Genomic DNA, 11,464 nt, shown 5'->3' on the forward strand with positions numbered 1-11,464 from the left:
AATTCCTGCGCTTCCCTCCTGGATTCCCCTCTCACCCTTGGTGTGCCGTCTAGTGCCCTAAGGCTTTGTCTTGACAAGGGCAACATTCCATATTTTTGGTTGAAACCCTCTGGAGCCCGTATCCTTCCGCCATGTTCCTCTGCTCTGCACTCGGTCACTAACAGACCTCCAAGTCGTTTACTATGCAACTGTGAGTTCTCAGTCCTCAAGGGACCTTAACCAGAAAGGCAAACTTGCCTCCACCCAGTTTAATTTTGCCGTTTCCTTTTCAAAACGTCAGCTTTCTTTTTTTCACCCCCAAGATTTTTCACCAAAACAATGATCATAAATGCTGGAATATATAGTATTTTGCAGGGATAAAATAACTCAGACATACTCCTATCACTTCGGTGGGTTTTCGTTGGTAGAAATTACCAGCATTAAATGTAAGATACACTGAGGAGCGTTGACTCCTTGGCCTGAAAGCATTTCTTCACTCTCAAATTCACGAGTAGCTTTTTATTTTTACAGGGCATACATACACCTTCCACATTGTAGCCAGGGACCCGAGGTTTAACTTGCTAAGTGAACCCCAAGGTTATTTTATGTTGCAAAAGAAACCCAAACCAAACTAAGGGCCTTACAGTTTTTGGTTAGACTGAATCAAAAGCGATAACCTCAGTTTTCCTAGAACCAGCTCCTGACTTGGAGAGCAAGTCAGCGGCTGTTCACTATGAAGCAGCACTGACCGGGAGCGCTGCCTGCGTTTCCTCCGGAAAAGACTTTTCTACTTCTAATAGAAATTAAGCCATAACAGTTCCATGCTGTGGAAAGAGGGTAAAAAGGTTCATTTTAAGAGATTATAGACTATGAGCTTTCACATTTACTGTGAGATGTCTAACGCTGCCAGTGCTTCCGCAGGTTTTTGGGGGGGCGGGGGTGGCGATGGGGCGGGGTAGTTTTGGTCTTAGAGTTTACATCTGTGAACTTTGAAAGGGGACAGTTGTTGGCTAAGGTATTTACTAGTTTTGTAGTAATGTTTTGCTAGCCTGACTGACTTCCTTACTGATTTTTATGCCCGTGGTCCGGGGTGACCGTTACCTTTTCTTGTTCTGGAGTCTGCGGAGTCGTCTCATCTGTCTGTCTGTCTGGGCTGATGGTGTGTGTCCTAGCAGGTGCCCACTGGGTGGCCCCAGAGCGTGGCGTGGCTGGGAAGTGGGATGCTGGCGCGTGAAGAGCATCTTTGCCGATTCTGAGCAGTATTTCCCGTCTTTTGCCTGCAGGCAGGGAGAGTGTACAGTATTTATTTTGTCTGTTTTTCTTTAAATGTGTAAGTCTTTATGTAGCTTACATTGGCTATGTAGGGGGAGACAGGTGACCTTTTTAAAGTTGTATTTGCTATTCTTTCCAATTTCTGTATTTTAAAATGTTGAAATTAAAATTGTATTTCTTTTATTTTGACTTTTTTTAGCACTCAGTGTATTTTTTGCCCATTTTGTTTGAAAGTATAAATGTTGAAAGTTGTACAAAATGTGTCTTCGAAAGAAAAAAAAACCTGAATTCTATATCCACCTCTGCCTTTCTGTGCCCTTCTCTGCTTATTGGATCGTGGTGGGTTATTTGAAGACGGGAAGCCATGCAGAGCATTTGCTCCTCACTATCTGAGGACGGAAATGTAGAAAGTCCCATGACTCACTGTCCTACTATATGTGTTGCCAGGGAAAGCAGTGGCCACAAGAGAGAGAACAGGAAGGGTGGCCAGCCAGGTGAGGCTGGGATGTGGCCGTGGCACTTGACGGGGAGCACTGAGCACTCCTGGGGCCACGCAGCCTCTGTGTGCCGTGTCAATGTTCGCCTGGTGCCCGGACACAGAGAAGAGCCAGAGGTCATCCCTGTCCTCCAGGCGCTTACCCTAACACGAAACCAGACCCAGAAGTAGCAGGTGACGGTACCATGTGTTCTGGGTACCATGGTGAAAGACAGGCAGGGGGGTCATTCATGCTCAGCAAACTTCTGGATGGGCTGCTGGGTGCCCGGCAGTGGGGAGAAAAGCCTGAAACTCACATAGGACCTTCACCCTGGGTGAGGGAGGAACCAGTGGGGCCTGATAGGAGGAGAGACAGAGGAGCAGGAGCCTTCAGTGTGTGAAGTGAGAGAGGACCAGGGAGCCCTGGGTGTGTGAGGGGAGAGAGGACCAAGGAGCCCTGGGTGTGTGAGGGGAGAGAGGACCAGGGAGCCCTGGGTGTGTGAGGGGTGAGAGGACCAGGGAGCCCTGAGGTCCGTGAGGGGAGAGAGGACCGGGGAGCCCTGAGGTGTGTGAGGGGAGAGAGGACCAGGGAGCCCTGGGTGTGTGAGGGGAGAGAGGACCAGGGAGCCCTGAGGTGTGTGAGGGGAGAGAGGACAAGGGAGCCTGAGGTGTGTGAGGGGTGAGAGGACCAGGGAGCCCTGAGGTCCGTGAGGGGAGAGAGGACCGGGGAGCCCTGAGGTGTGTGAGGGGAGAGAGGACCAGGGAGCCCTGGGTGTGTGAGAGGAGAGAGGACCAGGGAGCCATGGGTGTGTGAGGGGTGAGAGGACCAGGGAGCCCTGAGGTGTGTGAGGGGTAAGAGGACCAGGGAGCCCTGAGGTGTGTGAGTGGAGAGAGAACCAGGGAGCCCTGAGGTGTGTGAGGGGAGAGAGGACCGGGGAGCCCTGGGTATGTGAGGGGAGAGGGGACGGGGGAGCTCTGAGGGGTGAGAGGACCGGGGAGCCCTGAGGTCCGTGAGGGGAGAGAGGACCAGGGAGCCCTAAGGTGTGTGAAGGGTGAGAGGACGGGGGAGCCTGAGGTGTGGGAGGGGAGAGGACCGGGGAGCCCTGGGTGTGTGGAGGGGAAGAGGACCAGGGAGGCCTGGGTCTGTGAAGGGGATGAATGGCTTTCTGGGTAAGAAGGGTGCTGCCATGAGGGAAGGCAGAGGGAAGGGGTTCCTGGGCAGGTGAGTCGTGGTGAGCAGGTGAGTCGAGAGCCTGTGGTACTTGCACAGCATTTGCGTTGGCTTCACGGAGCTGCCGCGTGGAAGCCATGTTGGAGGCAAGAGCCAGATGGGAGAGGCCTGGGTGTCACGTTAAGGACTTGGGGACGGGTTAGTCAGGTCACCAGCTTTTAACTGGTCACTAGTCAGATTTCTGTTTTACTGGATTACCCTAGGGGCCTTGGTAGTCCAGTGGTAAATGTTGGGCTGCTAACCAAAATGTCAGTAGTTCATATCCATCAGCAGCTCCTTGGAAACCCTATGGAGCCGTTTTACTCTGTACTATAGGGTTGCTATGAGTCATTGGTTGTGGATTATCCTAATAACAATGAGAAAAAGTAATCTGAAAGGAATACAACTAGAGGCAGGGAGAAGAGATAAGAGGATATTTCAAAACCTAGTTATTAAAAAACAAAAATGGCTTGGGATAGAAGGTTAAATTAGAGAACCACGTAGGAAGTCTGTCCACCAGGCCTTCCTGATGAGAGTGCTGTATCCATTCCACAAATACCAACTGACCAACTGCAGTCTCCCAGGTACTGTGCTAGTGCCGGTCTGAAGAGCCAACAGATGAGGCCTCCAGGGGCCGTGTCAGGTGGAAAAGCAGGGACAGCCAGGGGTCTTGGCTAACGCGTTGGCTGGTGATGGCAGTGCCAGCACCAGAGACAGAGAACATCAGCATTGAGGTGGGCGTGTCATGAGAAAGTTCAGTCTTGCAGCCTTGAGGGCTGTGGCTGGGCCAGGTCTGTGAGGTGGGATAAGGTCCTGCCTAGGAGGGCTGAGGGAGGAGCAGTGGGTCAAGGAGGAGGTACATTGGGGCAGCAGCAGGTAAAGGGCAGAAGACAGCCAGCCGAGGAAGGCGACGGGAAGTGGGCCAAGCCCACTCTGGAGAAAGAAAAAGGGCCATTCATGGAAACCAGGGGCACAGGAGGGCCGAAGACCTATCGGCTCTCCTGTGCCTTTCCACCTGTTGTCAAGGTGGGTCCCTGGGTGGTGCAAATGGTTACACACTCAGCTGCTAACCGAAAGGTTGGCAGTTTGAACTAACCTGGAGGCACCTCGGAATAAAGCCTTGGCAATCCACTTTTGAAAAGTCACAGCTATGAAAACCCTATAGAGCACAGTTCTACTCTGCACACATGGGGGCGCCATCCTCTCCTTAAGGCCTGCAAAACAAAAACACACCTTGGAAGTAAGTTAAATCTTTATCTTCTTACTGGCCTGCTTGACCGAAACCTAAATCTGAACAGATTTGCTCTTGTTTTGTAGAAGTCTACATAAACCCATTGCAGTTGAATTGATTCCAACTAATAGTGACCCAAAAGGACCCAAGGAGCAGCTGGTAGATTTAAACTGCCAACCTTTTGGTTAGCAGCTGAGCCCTTAACCACTGTGTCACCAAGTAGACTTTTAATTATTAAAGAGGGATAGGTAGAGTCTTTAATTCAGGAATGGTGTATGTTCTCAAAATTTCTTTGTGAACACCTGTTTTGGACTGAAAGTGTATCTTCTTACAGGGAGTTTTCTGTCCCTCAGTTTGACTAACTTGAGCAGCTGACCTTCCCAGGGCTGGCACCCAGGAAAGAATGAGGGTCCCTTCCAGATCCACCTATTCGGGGAGAAGTGCTGTAATGAGTGGCCGTTAATGGACACTGTTAAAATGTGTGACCCTAATATGAATTTCCCTAGTGTCTGAGTGGGAGTGTGAGAGGAGACAGCCCCACACATGCCCTCCCCCAGACCTGGAAATGGCCCTGCGGATGGTATGGCCAGCATGGCACTGCCCCCTGCCCTCACGGCCCCCAGCTCTGGGATGGGGCAGCCCAACAGGAGGGAGGAGAAACAGCCTCTCTCCTGCCGTCTTTCACGTGGAGGCCTCCCTCCAGGGCCCACCGCCCACCCTCCATCTGCAGGACTACTCTTTATACTAGTGTGCTGATTCTCAACTGTAGACTCACCTGCTTCTAGGCCAGAGATAGCAAAAGGAACAAAGAGAAACCAGGGCCCTAGAATAGAAAAGGATGTGTGGAAACCCACTACGGGGCAAACATTCTCAGTAACGGGAAGAAATCCCATTTGGCCCGCTCCCGAGCTCCTATTCTAGAACTGCCCTCCCTGCGTTTCTGAGCACCCAGGGGGCGTCTCGCCTGGGTATACCATGACCCCATCCTCCTGGCCATCACTGGGGGTGCAGCACGTGTTTCCACTGACCAGCCCCGCCCCCAAGCCTCCAACTTCAGTTTTTCTATCCAACCCCTAATCTTGGGAATTCTGTTATCCTTTAGACGGATCCAGGCTCAGCCTTGTCTCTCTACCCCTCAGTCCTCATGGGGCGGGGGGGACTAGACTGTTCACCTGTCGCCTGCAGGGAGGGAGGCGGTGGTGACTGGCTAGTTCAACCACGCCCCCAGTGGGGTCCGAGCAGGAGCAGGTTACCCAATAAGCAAAGTAAGCACAGACTTACTTGTGCTTATTTACTAATCTGTAGTGAACAACTTCACATGGTTTTGATCACGTTTGATCAAATCCGTGTCAGGGACTGTAAATTTGAAAAGAGGCTTTGATTCTATAGGAAGGTGCTCTGGGTTTGGTTGGGAGAGAGACAGATGTCAGCCACACCTAGGAGCAGAATCTTTGATGGGATGCAAAAATGTGAAATTGTTCACTACAGATCAGTAAGTAAACACAAATAAGCCTATGCTTACCTTGCTTATTGAGTAATCCACCCATGGCTGTCCAAGGCTGGGACGGCACATCCACACCACAATTCTTTATCCCAGACTTCTGGGCTCTTTTTGCACGCCGGCCACTGCCGAAATTCCCCTTTCCTCAGATGCTGCTCTTGATTTGGGGAAGGGGTGTGGACCTGTGCCTGCGACCGTCCTCTTTGCTCTTGGTCCCACCCATTAGACTCCGAAGTACGAAGGCCAAGCACTGACTCCGGAGCCGGAGTTAAATGGGTGAGATCCTGGCTCTGCTGCTAACCAGCTGATGGTGAGCAAGGGACACAGCCTTTTGGTGCCTCAGTTTCCTCTTGTGTGACATACCTACCTCATTAGGTTGCTCAGGGGATTAAATGAATGAAAACACAGAGCACTGAGGACAGTGCCTGGTACAGGGTGAACATTATGTCCTGTAATTCCACATCTGTCCTGCTCTGTGCAGCCCCTTGAGGCCTGTGTCATCCGACACTGACCAGTGCCAAAGAAGGGACTCGTCCAAGTGACCACCACGAGGAGCAAGGTTGGACTAAAGATGGGACATACACAAGACGAGAAGGGGACAGTCAACCAAAACCATTAGGCTGGGGGCCATGGGGGTGGGCCTCTCCCAAACTGCTGGGAGGAGGGGCTCTGACACTCAGACTGGCCCCTAGAGGCGTGTCTGCCCTCATCTTTGACAAGTGACTGCTGGATCCAATACATACGCAGACAGTGTAACCTGTGAGAGCTGGAACTCCGCGGGACTGCCTTGTTTTTCATTCCAGGTGTTGCAAGTTTTGTGCCTTTGACAGGGTGGACTCTTACCATTTTCAATCGCTCAATTTATTGGAAAATATTTGAGTTTTCCTTCTCTGACAGGTTTCTCCCTGAGACAAATGATAATTCTCAGAGAATAAAGTTAATAAATCCACATTAAAAAAACAAAACAAAAAAAGACATTTTTCTTACCACAAGCTCATCTGCACAGATGCCTCTGAGCATGTGTGGTGGCCAGGGCATGAGAGTGGGAATCCCTACGGAACCATCCACCTGGCACTACCCTCAGAACGGTCACTTTACCTGGCCCAGATGGAACTCCGGAACAGGGCTTCTAGCCCCACACACCCAGAGCAAATTCCCTAGGCATTAACATGGTTCCAGCTGGGTGGTGGGGTTATGGGTAATGGTGGTGGTCTTTATTCCTTCATCAAATACTAATTGAATATCAGGGTGCTGGGCTGGGCCCTGGGGTGATGAATGGAATGAGGCAGCCCCAGCCCTTTGGTCAGAGTGGGGTTCCTGGACGACAGACAAGTGAGGACTCACTGAGAGGCCAGAGCCTGATCCTGCATGGCACACCGTCCGGGGCCTGGCATTAAGCCCAGATCAGCAGGGCCACTTCCCCTTCCCTCTTGGGGAGCGTTGGCTGTGTCCATCCATCAAGGACGTCCCATGACTTGAACCTCAGAGTGTTCGTGGAGACTGTTGGGGTTCTTCCTAGTGGCCTTTGATCGTTTTGACCCTGACCATATGCCCATCTGTTAGCTCTGCTGCTTTGGTGGCTGCCCAAGGGCATTGCAGCCACCCTGCCCAGATGAAGTGCAGAGGGCAGACAGGCATGGGATGTTTCTTGTTCCTTGCAGGCTACCCGGTGGCCAGCACAGAGCAGGGACAAGCTTGGAGGGTGCTACGCTCCAGAGCACCCTGCACAGTCAGACTGAGGCTGGGACCTGGCTGCTCCGCCTTACCTGTCTGGCTCCTCCCACCCTCATAGCAGTTGCTCCTGGGAACGTTTCCTTAATGAATCACCTGCAGGAGAATCAAGTCTCAGGGACCATTTCTGGGGAACCAGACCTGAAACAAGGGAGCAACCTCCCCTTTTGCTCCCAGAAGTCCCTTAAAAACCAAAAAAAAAAAAAAAAATTTTTTTTTGCTGTCGAGTGAATTTTGACTCATAGCAACCCTATAGGACAGAGTAGAACTGCCCCACAGAGTTTCCAAGGAGTGCCTGGTGGATTCGAACTGCTAACCTTTTGGTGCAGCTACAGCACTTAACCACTACGCTACCAGGTTTCCAGAAATCACTTAGTGCCTGTGAAAACTGGCTGTCATCCTCTGCAGAAACCAGCTCTTGTGCAATGCAAGTTTCTCAAGGGCAGACTGGTCAGGGCACCAAATCACCTGGCCCTGCTCTATGACCGAGCCCTGTTGGTGCAGTGGTTAAGGGTTTGGCTGCTAACTGAAACACTGTTAGTTCAAACCCACCAGCTGTTCCATGGGAGAAAAATGTGGCAGTCAGCTGTCTTAAAGACTTCAGGCCTGGAAACCCTGTGGGGCAGCTCTCCTCTGTCCTACAGGCTTGCTGTGAGTTGGAGTTGGCCCAATGGCAGTGGGTTTGGTTCTTTTGGTTTTTGCTCCATGGTTGTGCAGACAATGGACTCCCCATTCCTTATCATTACACACTGACGACAGGCCACACAGTGATTCTTCCCAGAACAATGGAGGTCTGCTCCAAGCAAAGGCCATCTTCACATAAAGAGCACAGGGACATTTGAAAAAGAACAGATGTGCTCCTTAAATAAAGGTTCAATGTCCTTATAGCAGGGCCCTACTACATTTCAAGTAACTGCTTTCTGATGACTGCCTTCTATCTATCCTTCCACCTTTTTTACCTTGCATGTCTTCGTTGTTACTGTCATGGATTGAACTATGTCCCCCAAAAATATGTGTATCAACTTGGTTAGGCCATGATTTTCAGTATTCTATGGTTGTCCTCCATTTTGTGATTGTGATTTTATGTTAGGATTAGAGTGGGATTGTAACACTCTTACCAGGTCACATTCCTGAGCCAATATAAAGGGAGTTTCACTGGGGTGTGGCCTGCACCTCCTTTTATCTCTCAAGAGATAAAAGAAAAGGGAAGTAAGCAGAGAGTTGGGGACCTCATACCACCAAGAAAGCAGCACCGGGAGCAGAGCACGTCCTTTGGACCTGGGTTCCCTGCGCCTTAGAAGCTCCTTGACCGGGACAGAGTGATGACCAGGAATCTTCCTCCAGAGCCGACAGAGAGAGAGGAAGCCTGGAGCTGACACCCTGAATTTGGACTTGTAACCTACTAGACTGTGAGAGAATAAATTTCTCTTTGTTAAAGCCATCCACTTGTGGTATATCTGTTATAGCAGCATTGGATGACTAAGACAGTTACTTATACAATTTGTCTCTATTGTGTATTTATTAATGATATATCATGTTTTCTCATCACTGCAATCACTTTTGGATCCAATGCACATTTTCAATCCCTACTTTTTTTACTGTCTACACTATCATTTCCACCCTTCAGTGTGATTAGTTACTTTTGTGTGTGGCCTTCCGGAAACCCTGGTGGCGTAGTGGTTAAGTGCTACGGCTATTAACCAAAGGGCTGGCAGTTTGAATCCGCCAGGCGCTCCTTGGAAACTCTATAGGGCAGTTCTACTCTATCCTATAGGGTCGCTGTGAGTCGGAATCGACTCAAGGGCACTGGGTTTGGTTTTTTTTTGGTTTCGTGTGGCCTTTCTAGCCATGGTCTTGTAACTCTCACCCAGGTGATTGGGCGGGACTGTCTGATAATGTAATTGTGGCCCACCAAGGGGATTGGTCAGTCTTGCTTTAAAAAAGAGCCAATTCCAGAGCAGAGAGGAGGAGCCCACCACCACCAAGAAAGGAGAGACCAGCAGAAGAGACCCGGCAGCAGGCAGCAGGAGATGGCACAGTGGGCTTCCCAGCCCATGGAAAGAGAAAGCTGAATGCCTTTGGGCAGAGACTGAGGGCCAGGGAGAGGTGTGCCTTTGAGCACAGCTGGGAAGAGGCTATCCTGATGGAAGAACTGTATCTTGAGTGTTCCTGATCCTGAACTGTAACTGTTACTTCCCTAATAAACTCCATAATTGTGAGTAATGTCTGCGAGTTCTCTGTGGCCATTGCAACGAATTATCGAATGCAGTAGAGAGTCCTATGGTAGGAATGGTTGGCGTCAGAACTGGTAAAGGTGGCAGAGAGAGGAGGCATGTCTGACCTCTAACTCATAGGATTCAGCCTTGGCCTGTTGATCTTGATTCCGCTTCCCCTTGTGAATTTGGAGGCGGTCAGACTCTACCTGCATGCCATTTTTACACACCCCGTTCACCTTTGCTTTTCTTCCATCTCACTGCCTCAAGTCGATTCCAACTTATGGTGACCCCATGTATTACAGAGTAGAACTGCTGCAAAGAGTTTTCTTGGCTATGATCTTTACAGAAGCAGGTCACCAGGCATTTCTTCAGCAGTGCCATTGAATGGGTTCAAACTGGCAACCTTTAGGTTAGTAGTCTAGCGCAAACCATTTCCTTCCATACCTAGGTTGATTTCATGATCTATTCAAACAATGTGTCCTTTGCAAAGGTCCCCAAAAACTTGACCTGATCGCCCTACATCTTACTCAAAAGGTAAAACCCCAACCCAAGTTAAACCCAACTTCTCTGCAATTCAGAAGCAACTGACCTCTGTTGGAAAAAACCAATCCCATAACTAGGTTGACTGGCTCAATTTTATGCCCTTTCAGCTTAAATGGGACTTAACATTGCCTGGCAATCCCATGTTTCCCGGCAAACTTGACGTTTCAGTCTCTGGACCCAACCAAACCCATTGCCGTTGAGTCAATTCTGATTCATAGCCATCCTATAAGACAGAGTAGAACTGCCTCATAGGGTTTCCAAGGCTGCAAATCTTTATGGAAGCAGACTGCCACGTCTTTCTCCTGTGGAGAGGCTTAGTGGGTTAGAACTGCCGACCTTGAAGTTAGCAGTCAAGCACTTAACCACTGTGCCACCTGGGCTCCTAATCTCTGGACACCTGACTCAAATCTTCTCCTCCCTTCCAGCTACCAGTCTAATCCTCTCCTGGCTGGTGATCTTCCTTCACACTTCCCTGAGAAAACAGAAGGCCCTCCCCCAAGGCTAGGGATGAGTCCACTTGGGCTACACCCTTCCTTTCTCACTTCCCTCCTGTCTTTGTGTCCCAGTGCTGCTGTAACAAAAAACCACAAAGAGGGTGGCTTTAAACAACAGAAATTTATGGTCTCATAGTTCTGGAGGGAGGACGGGAGTCTGAGATCAGAGCGTAGGCCATTGTCACAGAGTGAGTTGTGCCCCCGAAAATATCTGTCAACTTGGCCAGTATTGTGTGATTCCCAGTATTGTGTGATTGCACACCATTTTGTCATCTGATATGATATTCCTATGTGTTATAAATCCTACCTCTATGACGTTACTGAAGTGGGATTAGCGGCAGTTATGTTAATGAGGCAGGACTCAATATACAAGATTAGGTTGTGTTTTAAGTCAATGTCTTTTGAGATATTAAAGAGAGAACCTAGTAGACACGGGAGACCTAATACCATCAAGAAAGTAGCGCTGGGAGCAGAGTGCATCCTTTGGACTCGGGGTCCCTGTGCTGAGAAGCTCCTAGTCTGAGGGAAGATAGATGACAAGGACTTCCCCCATAGCTGACAGAAGGAGAAATCCTTCCTCTGGAGCTGATGCCCTGAATTTGGACTTCTAGCCTACCAGACTGTGAGAGAATAAACTTCTGTTTGTTGAAGCCATCCCTTGTGGTATTTCTGTTATGGCAGCACTAGATAACTAAGACAGCCATGTTGATTCCTTCTGAAACTCTGAAGAAGAATCTCTTCTGTGTCCCTCTCCTAGCTTCTGGTGGCTCCAAGCATACATTGTCTTTGCAGCTGCAGCGCCACATGGCATC

Source organism: Loxodonta africana, chromosome 8 (genome assembly GCF_030014295.1).
Source record: "Loxodonta africana isolate mLoxAfr1 chromosome 8, mLoxAfr1.hap2, whole genome shotgun sequence".
NCBI lineage: Eukaryota > Metazoa > Chordata > Mammalia > Proboscidea > Elephantidae > Loxodonta > Loxodonta africana.